At 46.3% G+C, this 12,910-nt stretch overlaps 20 non-coding genes across 20 annotated transcripts; all 20 read left to right on the top strand.

Annotated features, from left to right (window-relative positions):
* Positions 1-4,838: 4,838 nt before the first annotated feature.
* On the top strand, positions 4,839-4,928 carry trnar-ucu (transfer RNA arginine (anticodon UCU)). The gene is given in 2 exon segments: positions 4,839-4,875; positions 4,893-4,928. It is a non-coding gene; the product is annotated as a tRNA-Arg (tRNA).
* Positions 4,929-5,042: 114 nt separating this feature from the next.
* trnat-agu (transfer RNA threonine (anticodon AGU)) lies at positions 5,043-5,116 on the top strand. The gene has a single exon. It is a non-coding gene; the product is annotated as a tRNA-Thr (tRNA).
* A 486-nt stretch (positions 5,117-5,602) lies between these two features.
* On the top strand, positions 5,603-5,676 carry trnat-cgu (transfer RNA threonine (anticodon CGU)). The gene has a single exon. It is a non-coding gene; the product is annotated as a tRNA-Thr (tRNA).
* A 506-nt stretch (positions 5,677-6,182) lies between these two features.
* On the top strand, positions 6,183-6,256 carry trnat-ugu (transfer RNA threonine (anticodon UGU)). The gene has a single exon. It is a non-coding gene; the product is annotated as a tRNA-Thr (tRNA).
* Positions 6,257-6,436: 180 nt separating this feature from the next.
* On the top strand, positions 6,437-6,526 carry trnar-ucu (transfer RNA arginine (anticodon UCU)). The gene is given in 2 exon segments: positions 6,437-6,473; positions 6,491-6,526. It is a non-coding gene; the product is annotated as a tRNA-Arg (tRNA).
* Positions 6,527-6,640: 114 nt separating this feature from the next.
* On the top strand, positions 6,641-6,714 carry trnat-agu (transfer RNA threonine (anticodon AGU)). The gene has a single exon. It is a non-coding gene; the product is annotated as a tRNA-Thr (tRNA).
* A 272-nt stretch (positions 6,715-6,986) lies between these two features.
* Positions 6,987-7,060, top strand: trnat-cgu (transfer RNA threonine (anticodon CGU)). Its single transcript has one exon. It is a non-coding gene; the product is annotated as a tRNA-Thr (tRNA).
* Positions 7,061-7,566: 506 nt separating this feature from the next.
* trnat-ugu (transfer RNA threonine (anticodon UGU)) lies at positions 7,567-7,640 on the top strand. Its single transcript has one exon. It is a non-coding gene; the product is annotated as a tRNA-Thr (tRNA).
* A 180-nt stretch (positions 7,641-7,820) lies between these two features.
* Positions 7,821-7,910, top strand: trnar-ucu (transfer RNA arginine (anticodon UCU)). Its single transcript is given in 2 exon segments — positions 7,821-7,857; positions 7,875-7,910. It is a non-coding gene; the product is annotated as a tRNA-Arg (tRNA).
* Positions 7,911-8,024: 114 nt separating this feature from the next.
* trnat-agu (transfer RNA threonine (anticodon AGU)) lies at positions 8,025-8,098 on the top strand. The gene has a single exon. It is a non-coding gene; the product is annotated as a tRNA-Thr (tRNA).
* A 486-nt stretch (positions 8,099-8,584) lies between these two features.
* On the top strand, positions 8,585-8,658 carry trnat-cgu (transfer RNA threonine (anticodon CGU)). Its single transcript has one exon. It is a non-coding gene; the product is annotated as a tRNA-Thr (tRNA).
* Positions 8,659-9,164: 506 nt separating this feature from the next.
* On the top strand, positions 9,165-9,238 carry trnat-ugu (transfer RNA threonine (anticodon UGU)). The gene has a single exon. It is a non-coding gene; the product is annotated as a tRNA-Thr (tRNA).
* Positions 9,239-9,417: 179 nt separating this feature from the next.
* On the top strand, positions 9,418-9,507 carry trnar-ucu (transfer RNA arginine (anticodon UCU)). The gene is given in 2 exon segments: positions 9,418-9,454; positions 9,472-9,507. It is a non-coding gene; the product is annotated as a tRNA-Arg (tRNA).
* Positions 9,508-9,621: 114 nt separating this feature from the next.
* On the top strand, positions 9,622-9,695 carry trnat-agu (transfer RNA threonine (anticodon AGU)). The gene has a single exon. It is a non-coding gene; the product is annotated as a tRNA-Thr (tRNA).
* A 486-nt stretch (positions 9,696-10,181) lies between these two features.
* Positions 10,182-10,255, top strand: trnat-cgu (transfer RNA threonine (anticodon CGU)). The gene has a single exon. It is a non-coding gene; the product is annotated as a tRNA-Thr (tRNA).
* A 509-nt stretch (positions 10,256-10,764) lies between these two features.
* Positions 10,765-10,838, top strand: trnat-ugu (transfer RNA threonine (anticodon UGU)). The gene has a single exon. It is a non-coding gene; the product is annotated as a tRNA-Thr (tRNA).
* A 180-nt stretch (positions 10,839-11,018) lies between these two features.
* Positions 11,019-11,108, top strand: trnar-ucu (transfer RNA arginine (anticodon UCU)). The gene is given in 2 exon segments: positions 11,019-11,055; positions 11,073-11,108. It is a non-coding gene; the product is annotated as a tRNA-Arg (tRNA).
* Positions 11,109-11,224: 116 nt separating this feature from the next.
* Positions 11,225-11,298, top strand: trnat-agu (transfer RNA threonine (anticodon AGU)). Its single transcript has one exon. It is a non-coding gene; the product is annotated as a tRNA-Thr (tRNA).
* Positions 11,299-11,786: 488 nt separating this feature from the next.
* Positions 11,787-11,860, top strand: trnat-cgu (transfer RNA threonine (anticodon CGU)). Its single transcript has one exon. It is a non-coding gene; the product is annotated as a tRNA-Thr (tRNA).
* Positions 11,861-12,619: 759 nt separating this feature from the next.
* On the top strand, positions 12,620-12,709 carry trnar-ucu (transfer RNA arginine (anticodon UCU)). The gene is given in 2 exon segments: positions 12,620-12,656; positions 12,674-12,709. It is a non-coding gene; the product is annotated as a tRNA-Arg (tRNA).
* Positions 12,710-12,910: the final 201 nt, after the last annotated feature.

The following is a 12,910-nucleotide window of genomic DNA, read 5'->3' as shown; positions in this document are numbered from 1 at the left end:
CATAATGTATTATGTATCATTTGTATAGGAGCATACATTTATGACCACATTAGATTGTATGCTTTTAAGATTAACATTTTAGTTCTTAAAAATGCTCATTTGAATAGGTTATGCTGCTGAATACTGTAAAAGGTCTGTATAAAAAAGAAAGTCATGCAAAATAAACACACACAAACTTTATATTAACAATAAAGTAAATACAGTAAAACAATATTTAATAAATATGATTTATAAGATGAAGACGACATAAAAACGTATTGAACTGTTTTAAAAGTCCATATGAGAATTTCTGAAACTGAAGCCGACTCGCAATAAACTTGAAACGCACGTCATCTGTGTCATCAGTGAATCCAGCCAATCGTGGATCAGTTGTGTCGTCATCAGAAACTGTGCAGCCGCTCTTCAGAAGCTGCGCTGGCTGAGTTCTCCGGCTACTCTCGAATCGCTCTTGTGGTACTTTGACGGCACACGTCACAGTCACGTGGCGTCAGCGCTGTATCAGGTCGGACAAAATTTCTAACCGGCATGCACTGCTTCAAGTCAGCCGACGATCGGTTTGCGCAAAACTGCATGAAGTCGAACAAGCCTATCATGACACACTTACGTCATGAATATGCTAATTAGTATATGACGTCATCTAGCGGCATTTAACGACTTTTCAGGCACGGTTTAGCTACTTTCCATTGAAAGAAGTTGGCAACACTGGATCTGCGGGCAGTTGATGTCGGAGTTATTGTAAGACACATTACATGCCATTCATTAATACAATACTGCTACGTGAATGGACTTAAGTTTTATGTTATTATTATTATTATTTTTAGATCATGAATGTGCAAACATATTTGGAACATCTGTGTGTATCCGGATCTCAGTATGGAAGGAACTGCAGAAGGTGCATAAAGACATTTCAGATTTGGAGACGAGTAAGAATGTGATCAGTACCAAAGTCCACGCCCTTGTGGTAAGTGTACACATTTATGCAGTATGATGTGTTATTCATCTTAAATTGCTCAACTATTTAAAGGTATAGTTTACTTAAAAATGAAAATTCTGTCATCATTTACTCACCCTCATGATGTTCCAAACTTGTTCAATGACTGCTCAATGATAAAATTATCATATTAAATGTTTTTGTCTGTAAATCGTGATCTAGGGTAGACTTGTTATGGCCAAAAACATTTCTCAGAGTGCTACAAAATGAAGTCTAAGTATAATTCAGTAAAATCATACACACATAGTTAGATAGTATGACTTCTAATCCTGGGGTTGTGGGTTCGAGTCCTAGGCTTGCAATACCATGACTTAGGTGCACTTGATCAAAGCACCGAATCTCCAATTGCTCCCTGGGCGCCGCAGCATAAATGGCTGCCCACTGCTCCGGGTGTGTGTTCACAGTGTGTGTGTGTTCACTTTGGATGGGTTAAATGCAGAGCACAAATTCTCAGTATGGGTCACCATACTTGGCTAAATCTCACGTCACTTTTAAAGTTGATTGGATAATCAAATTAACACTTTTGGTTAATTGGTTTTGGCCAATTCTTCCACAGAGTCTTCAAATCTTGAAGGTTCTCTGGGTCTCTTCTATGAACTCTGAAATGAATGCTATTTCATGCATACTGAGTTTTTTACATTATTAAAGAGTCGGATTCCCATGCTAAACATGGACAAAGTTTCAAAAATTAAGTTGTACGTTTGAAGGAGTATTTTTGTTCCAAAAATGCCTCTTCTGGTTTGTCACAAATTTCTGAAAGTTTTTTTTTTCGAGTATGAGTCTGTGTGACGTTAGATGGAGCGGAATTTACTTATATGGGTCTTAAGGGCACTTCTCCCGGAAGCGAGAGACCGAAATGTCACAAAAGAAGTGTGTTTTTGGTTGCCAGGGCAAGACAACCCTGCACAGATTACCAAAAAAAAAAAAACAGCATTAAGGGACCAGTGGATGGAGTTTATTTTTACAGAGCATCAACGGAGTTGTGCAAGTGTTTTTGTTTGTTCCCTGCATTTCGAAGATGCTTGTTTTACAAACAAGGCCCAGTTTGACGCCGGATTTGCATATTGTTTATTTCTTAAGGATAATGCAGTCCCAACGAAAAAGGGTCACGAACGTGTGTTGGAACTGCAGGCGGTGAGCAAGAAAAAAAAAAAAATAGACGACATAAAGTGGAACTTAGTCATTTTCCAAAACCACTAAGCAAATATACAGTTTCAATACATACCACATAGAGACGTCCTGCTGTAGTTTTGCTGCTGCTGCTCTTGTTAAATTTCAGCCTCTGGATCTGATTCTGGATCATAAATATACGGCTGAATCTGACTGTTAGCCATGGTTTGTTTTGGATGATGTTTTTTTCCCAGGCGGCAAGGAAGTCGACCGGAAGTTGAAGTCGGCCGGGTGCCGCCATCTTGTAGCAGAACTTCACTTGCGTAACATCCCTTTGACCTCCCATTCATTTTGGCGTCACTTTGACAGCGAATAACTTTACATCTGAGGTGTTTAAAGACTCCATTTGTCCATTATTTATTTCTAAAGACACAAGATAATGTATAAAGGGCTCCATTACCTTCTATGTTACATTATGGCCCCGTAGAAACAGTTTTTGTAAAAATAGGCTAACGATTGCGTCATAAACACGCGACTCTCTGTCGCATAACCATACAGACTGGAGGAGAAGCTCGCAGGGAATTAACTTAATATGGCGTACTGGCGTTACATTTGAAAATACTATGCAAAATAATTAATCAGAATACTTACTCCTGCTCACTCACGCCAAAGAACTCCACGCTCAAGCTCGCCGTCTCTGCAAGATTAACGATGGCAGTTTGCACGCACAGCTACTAGAAGATTTACATCTGTCAGACAGGTTGCTGACGTCGTCAAGCTTCGCTTGAGTCTGCACGTCAGAAACGGAAGTGCTCAAAATAGCTAAAAACGGGCTTCACTTGTCTCAATTGAGTTCCAATGGGCTCACTGTGTCCATTTCTTTTACTGTCTATGTTTTTTCCTTACGGTAATGTCACAGCTTCCAAACGCTCTCAACGCAAAAGCCTACTCGCGCTCGTGATTATTTAGCTCTGCCCACACGTCACGCCTCCAGGCGCTCATGTTTTTCCAGGAAAAAACGGTACAGACTATCTTTTCCTTATAAATATAACAAAACTAAAGACTTTTTGGAGTTATGAAGGATGCAGTACTACTCTATAGGTACTCAAGATTAACAGGATATTGAGTGAAAATGAGCATTTCACAGAATTGCTGCAGTAAATACTTTATTTGCCACGGGACATTAGAAAAGGAGCAAAAACAAAAATACAAAAAAATAATAATAATTAAATATAACTGACATTTACAGTTATAATACATTTTGAGCAACTTGACATTAGCAAATGTTAATATAGGAAACTGCAGATAAATGTGCATAATCAATTGCATGAATGTACAAAAGCAATCGCAACTTGGTTTTATGATGTGTATAAATTACTAGATGGTGTGGAGGTTGTACAAGTAGTTTTAAGAATTTCATTTCTGATTTGAGAAATGCTCCAAACTGACAATGCAGAAAAACTGCATATAAGCATATGGCATACTGTTCAATACAGTAGTTATATCAGAACTTTCCTCCAGAGTACACTTTTATATTGACAACATGACTAAGCGATTTGACTGTCTTGTCCGTAAACTATGACACAAGGACTTGTCATTCTGATAGCACTGACATGTTCATTGACACATGTTTATTTTTGAGAGATAAACTAAGGATTTTCAGCAAGAGACTGGCTTTTGCAGGTAATCCATGGTGTTTTGCTGTTTGTTCGAGTTGTTTTGAGAAATGCACTTACTGTTTTGCAAATCTCAAGGATGATTCGAGAAATGTACCAAAGCGACTGAGAAAAACTGTAGTGAGTATAACTAGGAATTCAATCCAGTCTCTTTCAATCAATATAGCACATAGTTTAATGTGTAAATTTGTACATTTGAAATGGATATATGGCATACATAAGCATATGGCATACTGTTCAATACAGTAACTGTCATCCAAAATGTTGCCATAGTTTATATCAGAACATCACTCCAGAGTACACTGTTATATTGACAGGAGGACTAAGCAATTTGACCGTCTTATCCATAAACTGTCAATGACTTGTCATTCTGATGGCACTGACATGTTCATTGACACAGATATTTAATTTTGAGAGATGAAATAAAGATTTTGAGCAAGAGATTGGCTTTTGAAGGGAGGCTGGGTGGCCCCCCCGAATCAGTTGTCAAAAACACTCTATTAGGCTGTGCAGAGCTTGGCCGTTGGCATCTTATCTGGATGCTTTAATCCTCTAAGTGCCCCTCCCTGAGAGAGTGTGTGCAGGTTGGCGCCGTGGCTTAGTTGGTTAAAGCTTGTGTAGTAAATAGGACATACTGAATTCAAATCCCAGCACTGTCTTTGCTGGTAATCAAACACCACCTTGGGTTGTATGGTTTTGCTTTGCGCAATCATGCAGTACAGAGGAGCGTCAGAGCAGCATGCGATTTCATTTGCCAACCACCCCTCAGCTGCTGCCGAACAATTCTGACCCAAGTCAACAATTCAGCAGGGCGCCGTGCTTAGCTGGTCAAAGCGCTTGTCTTGTAAACAGGAGATCCTGGGTTTGATTCCCAGCGGTGCCTTTTAACAGGTGGCTCTGCTCTGTGGGTTCTTTCTGGGAAAGGAAGCCCTTACAGATACTCCGCTTTTCCAACCACATACCAATTGCAGAGAGTCCCACATATCTTGTCCTTCCCACTCCCCAAATACCTGAACTCAATTCAACGCACTGGAACAGCCAGGAAAAAAAACTCCACATGTGGCTCTGTGGCGCAATGGATAGCGCATTGGACTTCTAGACTGCCAGATGAGGCCATTCAAAGGTTGTGGGTTCGAGTCCCACCAGAGTCGTTGCTTTTGGCTTTCTGTTAATGGCGCTTGGCCAACAAACACATATGCTCTCTGGCCACCCCTCCGGACTTATAAAACTCTAAATCTCACTTTCTTGGCAGGTGCATGCAAGTCGGCGCTGTGGCTTAGTTGGTTAAAGCGCCTGTCTAGTAAACAGGAGATCCTGGGTTCGAGTCCCAGCGGTGCCTTTGCTGGTGATCAAGTGACGCCTTGGGCTGTGAGGTTTTGCTCTCCGTAAAAAAGGGGGTGCAGAGGAGTGCCAGAGCAGCATGCAATTTAATTTGCGAACCACCCCTCAGATGCTGCCGAACAATACTGGCCAGAGTCATCTCAGCGATGCAGCATGGCTCAGCTGGTCAAAGAGCTTGCCTTGCAAACAGGTGATCCTTGGTTTAGGACTGCTGCAAGCCTGGAAGGAGCTACTGCACGTGGCGCAGAGTGTAGCGCATTGGGCTATTAGTCTCCGGTGTGAGGCCATTTAAAGTTTGTGGGTTTGAGTCAAAACAGATTGGTGACTTCTTGCCTTTCGTTTATCATTAAATTGCACGCTTATGCCCTCTGGCAACAGAAAGTTGTGAAAAATCTCATAAGCTGACCAGCACGTGGACCTTTGTCCTCACCGCTGGATGTTTTGATCAACTTACTCACCCTCGCAGAGCTGTAGGGCTCTGCTTGGCGCCGTGGCTTAGTTGGTTAAAGCGTCTGTCTCGTAAACAGGAGATCCTGGGTTCAAATCCCAGCGGTGCCTTTAGCGTCCCCTGTGTGCCTCAAGCATGTGCTTTTCTGAGATCGGACTGCAAACAGGGATAGCAAAGGCAGCAGGCGATTGCATTTCCAAACCAGATCCTGATAATGCTGACGCTCTTTTGAACAGGTCAACACTTGCTGACAGGCTCTGTGGTACAATAGATAGCAAACTGGACTTCTAGACGGCCAGATGAGGCCATTGCTGTGCAGAGCCTGGCCGTTGGCCTCTTATCTGGATGCTTTAATCCTCTAAGTGCCCCTCCCTGAGAGAGTGTGTGCAGGTTGGCGCCGTGGCTTAGTTGGTTAAAGCTTGTGTAGTAAATAGGACATACTGAATTCAAATCTCAGCACTGTCTTTGCTGGTTATCAAACACCACCTTGGGTTGTATGGTTTTGCTTTGCGCAATCATGCGGTACAGAGGAGCGTCAGAGCAACATGCGATTTCATTTGCCAACCACCCCTCAGCTGCTGCCGAACAATTCTGACCCAAGTCAACAACGCAGCAGGGCGCCGTGGCTTAGCTGGTCAAAGCGCTTGTCTTGTAAACAGGAGATCCTGGGTTCGATTCCCAGCGGTGCCTTTTAACAGGTGGCTCTGCTCTGTGGGTTCTTTCTGGGAAAGGAAGCCCTTACAGATACTCCGCGTTTCCAACCACATACCAATTGCAGAGAGGCCCACATATCTTGTCCTTCCCGCTCCCCAAATACCTGAACTCAATTCAACGCACTGGAAGAGCCAGGAAAAAAGAAAACTCCACATGGGCTCTGTGGCGCAATGGATAGCGCATTGGACTTCTAGACTGCCAGATGAGGCCATTCAAAGGTTGTGGGTTCGAGTCCCACCAGAGTCGTTGCTTTTGGCTTTCTGTTAATGGCGCTTGGCCAACAAACACATATGCTCTCTGGCCACCCCTCCGGACTTATAAAACTCTAGATCTCACTTTCTTGGCAGGTACATGCAAGTTGGCGCCGTGGCTTAGTTGGTTAAAGCGCCTGTCTAGTAAACAGGAGATCCTGGGTTCGAATCCCAGCGGTGCCTTTGCTGGTGATCAAGTGACGCCTTGGGCTGTGAGGTTTTGTTCTCCGTAAAAAAGGGGGTGCAGGTGTGAGGCCATTTAAAGTTTGTGGGTTTGAGTCAAAACAGATTGGTGACTTCTTGCCTTTCGTTTATCATTAAATTGCACGCTTATGCCCTCTGGCAACGGAAAGTTGTGAAAAATCTCATAAGCTGACCAGCACGTGGACCTTTGTCCTCACCGCTGGATGTTTTGATCAACTTACTCACCCTCCCAGAGCTGTAGGGCTCTGCTTGGCGCCGTGGCTTAGTTGGTTAAAGCGTCTGTCTCGTAAACAGGAGATCCTGGGTTCAAATCCCAGCGGTGCCTTTAGCGTCCCCTGTGTGCCTCAAGCATGTGCTTTTCTGAGATCGGACTGCAAACAGGGATAGCAAAGGCAGCAGGCGATTGCATTTCCAAACCAGATCCTGATAATGCTGACGCTCTTTTGAACAGGTCAACACTTGCTGACAGGCTCTGTGGTACAATAGATAGCAAACTGGACTTCTAGACGGCCAGATGAGGCCATTGCTGTGCAGAGCCTGGACGTTGGCCTCTTATCTGGATGCTTTAATCCTCTAAGTGCCCCTCCCTGAGAGAGTGTGTGCAGGTTGGCGCCGTGGCTTAGTTGGTTAAAGCTTGTGTAGTAAATAGGACATACTGAATTCAAATCTCAGCACTGTCTTTGCTGGTTATCAAACACCACCTTGGGTTGTATGGTTTTGCTTTGCGCAATCATGCGGTACAGAGGAGCGTCAGAGCAACATGCGATTTCATTTGCCAACCACCCCTCAGCTGCTGCCGAACAATTCTGACCCAAGTCAACAACGCAGCAGGGCGCCGTGGCTTAGCTGGTCAAAGCGCTTGTCTTGTAAACAGGAGATCCTGGGTTCGATTCCCAGCGGTGCCTTTTAACAGGTGGCTCTGCTCTGTGGGTTCTTTCTGGGAAAGGAAGCCCTTACAGATACTCCGCGTTTCCAACCACATACCAATTGCAGAGAGGCCCACATATCTTGTCCTTCCCGCTCCCCAAATACCTGAACTCAATTCAACGCACTGGAAGAGCCAGGAAAAAAAAAACTCCACACGTGGCTCTGTGGCGCAATGGATAGCGCATTGGACTTCTAGACTGCCAGACGAGGCCATTCAAAGGTTGTGGGTTCGAGTCCCACCAGAGTCGTTGCTTTTGGCTTTCTGTTAATGGCGCTTGGCCAACAAACACATATGCTCTCTGGCCACCCCTCCGGACTTATAAAACTCTAAATCTCACTTTCTTGGCAGGTACATGCAAGTTGGCGCCGTGGCTTAGTTGGTTAAAGCGCCTGTCTAGTAAACAGGAGATCCTGGGTTCGAATCCCAGCGGTGCCTTTGCTGGTGATCAAGTGACGCCTTGGGCTGTGAGGTTTTGCTCTCCGTAAAAAAGGGGGTGCAGAGGAGTGCCAGAGCAGCATGCAATTTAATTTGCGAACCACCCCTCAGATGCTGCCGAACAATACTGGCCAGAGTCATCTCAGCGATGCAGCATGGCTCAGCTGGTCAAAGAGCTTGCCTTGCAAACAGGTGATCCTTGGTTTAGGACTGCTGCAAGCCTGGAAGGAGCTGCTGCACGTGGCGCAGAGTGTAGCGCATTGGGCTATTAGTCTCCGGTGTGAGGCCATTTAAAGTTTGTGGGTTTGAGTCAAAACAGATTGGTGACTTCTTGCCTTTCGTTTATCATTAAATTGCACGCTTATGCCCTCTGGCAACGGAAAGTTGTGAAAAATCTCATAAGCTGACCAGCACGTGGACCTTTGTCCTCACCGCTGGATGTTTTGATCAACTTACTCACCCTCCCAGAGCTGTAGGGCTCTGCTTGGCGCCGTGGCTTAGTTGGTTAAAGCGTCTGTCTCGTAAACAGGAGATCCTGGGTTCAAATCCCAGCGGTGCCTTTAGCGTCCCCTGTGTGCCTCAAGCATGTGCTTTTCTGAGATCGGACTGCAAACAGGGATAGCAAAGGCAGCAGGCGATTGCATTTCCAAACCAGATCCTGATAATGCTGACGCTCTTTTGAACAGGTCAACACTTGCTGACAGGCTCTGTGGTACAATAGATAGCAAACTGGACTTCTAGACGGCCAGATGAGGCCATTGCTGTGCAGAGCCTGGCCGTTGGCCTCTTATCTGGATGCTTTAATCCTCTAAGTGCCCCTCCCTGAGAGAGTGTGTGCAGGTTGGCGCCGTGGCTTAGTTGGTTAAAGCTTGTGTAGTAAATAGGACATACTGAATTCAAATCTTAGCACTGTCTTTGCTGGTTATCAAACACCACCTTGGGTTGTATGGTTTTGCTTTGCGCAATCATGCGGTACAGAGGAGCGTCAGAGCAACATGCGATTTCATTTGCCAACCACCCCTCAGCTGCTGCCGAACAATTCTGACCCAAGTCAACAACGCAGCAGGGCGCCGTGGCTTAGCTGGTCAAAGCGCTTGTCTTGTAAACAGGAGATCCTGGGTTCGATTCCCAGCGGTGCCTTTTAACAGGTGGCTCTGCTCTGTGGGTTCTTTCTGGGAAAGGAAGCCCTTACAGATACTCCGCTTTTCCAACCACATACCAATTGCAGAGAGGCCCACATATCTTGTCCTTCCCGCTCCCCAAATACCTGAACTCAATTCAACGCACTGGAACAGCCAGGAAAAAAAAACTCCACACGTGGCTCTGTGGCGCAATGGATAGCGCATTGGACTTCTAGACTGCCAGATGAGGCCATTCAAAGGTTGTGGGTTCGAGTCCCACCAGAGTCGTTGCTTTTGGCTTTCTGTTAATGGCGCTTGGCCAACAAACACATATGCTCTCTGGCCACCCCTCCGGACTTATAAAACTCTAAATCTCACTTTCTTGGCAGGTACATGCAAGTTGGCGCCGTGGCTTAGTTAGTTAAAGCGCCTGTCTAGTAAACAGGAGATCCTGGGTTCGAATCCCAGCGGTGCCTTTGCTGGTGATCAAGTGACCACTTGGGCTGTGAGGTTTTGCTCTCCGTAAAAAAGGGGGTGCAGAGGAGTGCCAGAGCAGCATGCAATTTAATTTGCGAACCACCCCTCAGATGCTGCCGAACAATACTGGCCAGAGTCATCTCAGCGATGCAGCATGGCTCAGCTGGTCAAAGAGCTTGCCTTGCAAACAGGTGATCCTTGGTTTAGGACTGCTGCAAGCCTGGAAGGAGCTGCTGCACGTGGCGCAGAGTGTAGCGCATTGGGCTATTAGTCTCCGGTGTGAGGCCATTTAAAGTTTGTGGGTTTGAGTCAAAACAGATTGGTGACTTCTTGCCTTTCGTTTATCATTAAATTGCACGCTTATGCCCTCTGGCAACGGAAAGTTGTGAAAAATCTCATAAGCTGACCAGCACGTGGACCTTTGTCCTCACCGCTGGATGTTTTGATCAACTTACTCACCCTCCCAGAGCTGTAGGGCTCTGCTTGGCGCCGTGGCTTAGTTGGTTAAAGCGTCTGTCTCGTAAACGGGAGATCCTGGGTTCAAATCCCAGCGGTGCCTTTAGCGTCCCCTGTGTGCCTCAAGCATGTGCTTTTCTGAGATCGGACTGCAAACAGGGATAGCAAAGGCAGCAGGCGATTGCATTTCCAAACCAGATCCTGATAATGCTGACGCTCTTTTGAACAGGTCAACACTTGCTGACAGGCTCTGTGGGACAATAGATAGCAAATTGGACTTCTAGATGGCCAGATGAGGCCATTGCTGTGCAGAGCCTGACCGTTTGGCCTCTTATCTGGATGCTTTAATCCTCTAAGTGGCCTCTCCCTGAGAGAGTGTGTGCAGGTTGGCGCCGTGGCTTAGTTGGTTAAAGCTTGTGTAGTAAATAGGACATACTGAATTCAAATCTCAGCACTGTCTTTGCTGGTTATCAAACACCACCTTGGGGTTGTATGGTTTTGCTTTGCGCAATCATGCGGTACAGAGGAGCGTCAGAGCAACATGCGATTTCATTTGCCAACCACCCCTCAGCTGCTGCCGAACAATTCTGACCCAAGTCAACAACGCAGCAGGGCGCCGTGGCTTAGCTGGTCAAAGCGCTTGTCTTGTAAACAGGAGATCCTGGGTTCGATTCCCAGCGGTGCCTTTTAACAGGTGGCTCTGCTCTGTGGGTTCTTTCTGGGAAAGGAAGCCCTTACAGATACTCCGCTTTTCCAACCACATACCAATTGCAGAGAGGCCCACATATCTTGTCCTTCCCGCTCCCCAAATACCTGAACTCAATTCAACGCACTGGAAGAGCCAGGAAAAAAAAAACTCCACACGTGGCTCTGTGGCGCAATGGATAGCGCATTGGACTTCTACACTGCCAAATGAGGCCATTCAAAGGTTGTGGGTTCGAGTCCCACCAGAGTCGTTGCTTTTGGCTTTCTGTTAATGGCGCTTGGCCAACAAACACATATGCTCTCTGGCCACCCCTCCGGGACTTATAAAAACTCTAGATCTCACTTTCTTGGCAGGTACATGCAAGTTGGCGCCGTGGCTTAGTTGGTTAAAGCGCCTGTCTAGTAAACAGGAGATCCTGGGTTCGAATCCCAGCGGTGCCTTTGCTGGTGATTCAAGTGACGCCTTGGGCTGTGAGGTTTTGTTCTCCGTAAAAAAGGGGGTGCAGAGGAGTGCCCAGAGCAGCATGCAATTTAATTTGCGAACCACCCCTCAGATGCTGCCGAACAATACTGGCCAGAGTCATCTCAGCGATGCAGCATGGCTCAGCTGGTCAAAGAGCTTGCCTTGCAAACAGGTGATCCTTGGTTTAGGACTGCTGCAAGCCTGGAAGGAGCTGCTGCACGTGGCGCAGAGTGTAGCGCATTGGGCTATTAGTCTCCGGTGTGAGGCCATTTAAAGTTTGTGGGTTTGAGTCAAAACAGATTGGTGACTTCTTGCCTTTCGTTTATCATTAAATTGCACGCTTATGCCCTCTGGCAACAGAAAGTTGTGAAAAATCTCATAAGCTGACCAGCACGTGGACCTTTGTCCTCACCGCTGGATGTTTTGATCAACTTACTCACCCTCCCAGAGCTGTAGTGCTCTGCTTGGCACAGTGGCTTAGTTGGTTAAAGCGTCTGTCTCGTAAACAGGAGATCCTGGGTTCAAATCCCAGCGGTGCCTTTAGCGTCCCCTGTGTGCCTCAAGCATGTGCTTTTCTGAGATCGGGACTGCAAACAGGGATAGCAAAGGCAGCAGGCGATTGCATTTCCAAACCAGATCCTGATAATGCTGACGCTCTTTTGAACAGGTCAACACTTGCTGACAGGCTCTGTGGTACAATAGATAGCAAACTGGACTTCTAGACGGCCAGATGAGGCCATTGCTGTGCAGAGCCTGGACGTTGGCCTCTTATCTGGCATGCTTTAAATCCTCTAAGTTGCCCCTCCCCTGAGAGAGTGTGTGCAGGTTGGCGCCGTGGCTTAGTTGGTTAAAGCTTGTGTAGTAAATAGGACATACTGAATTCAAATCTCAGCACTGTCTTTGCTGGTTATCAAACACCACTTGGGTTGTATGGTTTTGCTTTGGCAATCATGCGGTACAGAGGAGCGTCAGAGCAACATGCGATTTCATTTGCCAACCACCCCTCAGCTGCTGCCGAACAATTCTGACCCAAGTCAACAACGCAGCAGGGTGCCGTGGCTTAGCTGTTCAAAGCGCTTGTCTTGTAAACAGGAGATCCTGGTTCGATTCCCAGCGGTGCCTTTTAACAGGTGGCTCTGCTCTGTGGGTTCTTTCTGGGAAAGGAAGCCCTTACAGATACTCCGCTTTTCCAACCACATACCAATTGCAGAGAGGCCCACATATCTTGTCCTTCCCGCTCCCAAATACCTGAACTCAATTCAACGCACTGGAACAGCCAGGAAAAAAAACTCCACACGTGGCTCTGTGGCGCAATGGATAGCGCATTGGACTTCTAGACTGCCAGATGAGGCCATTCAAAGGTTGTGGGTTCGAGTCCCACCAGAGTCGTTGCTTTTGGCTTTCTGTTAATGGCGCTTGGCCAACAAACACATATGCTCTCTGGCCACCCCTCCGGACTTATAAAAACTCTAAATCTCACTTTCTTGCAGGTACATGCAAGTTGGCGCCGTGGCTAGTTGGTTAAAGCGCCTGTCTAGTAAACAGGAGATCCTGGGTTCGATCCCAGCGTGCCTTTGCTGGTGATCAAGT

This window comes from Carassius auratus, unplaced genomic scaffold (genome assembly GCF_003368295.1).
Source record: "Carassius auratus strain Wakin unplaced genomic scaffold, ASM336829v1 scaf_tig00216917, whole genome shotgun sequence".
Classification (NCBI taxonomy): domain Eukaryota; kingdom Metazoa; phylum Chordata; class Actinopteri; order Cypriniformes; family Cyprinidae; genus Carassius; species Carassius auratus.
Note: the sequence above shows the minus strand (reverse complement) of the source record. Positions and strands in the feature narration are given on the sequence as shown.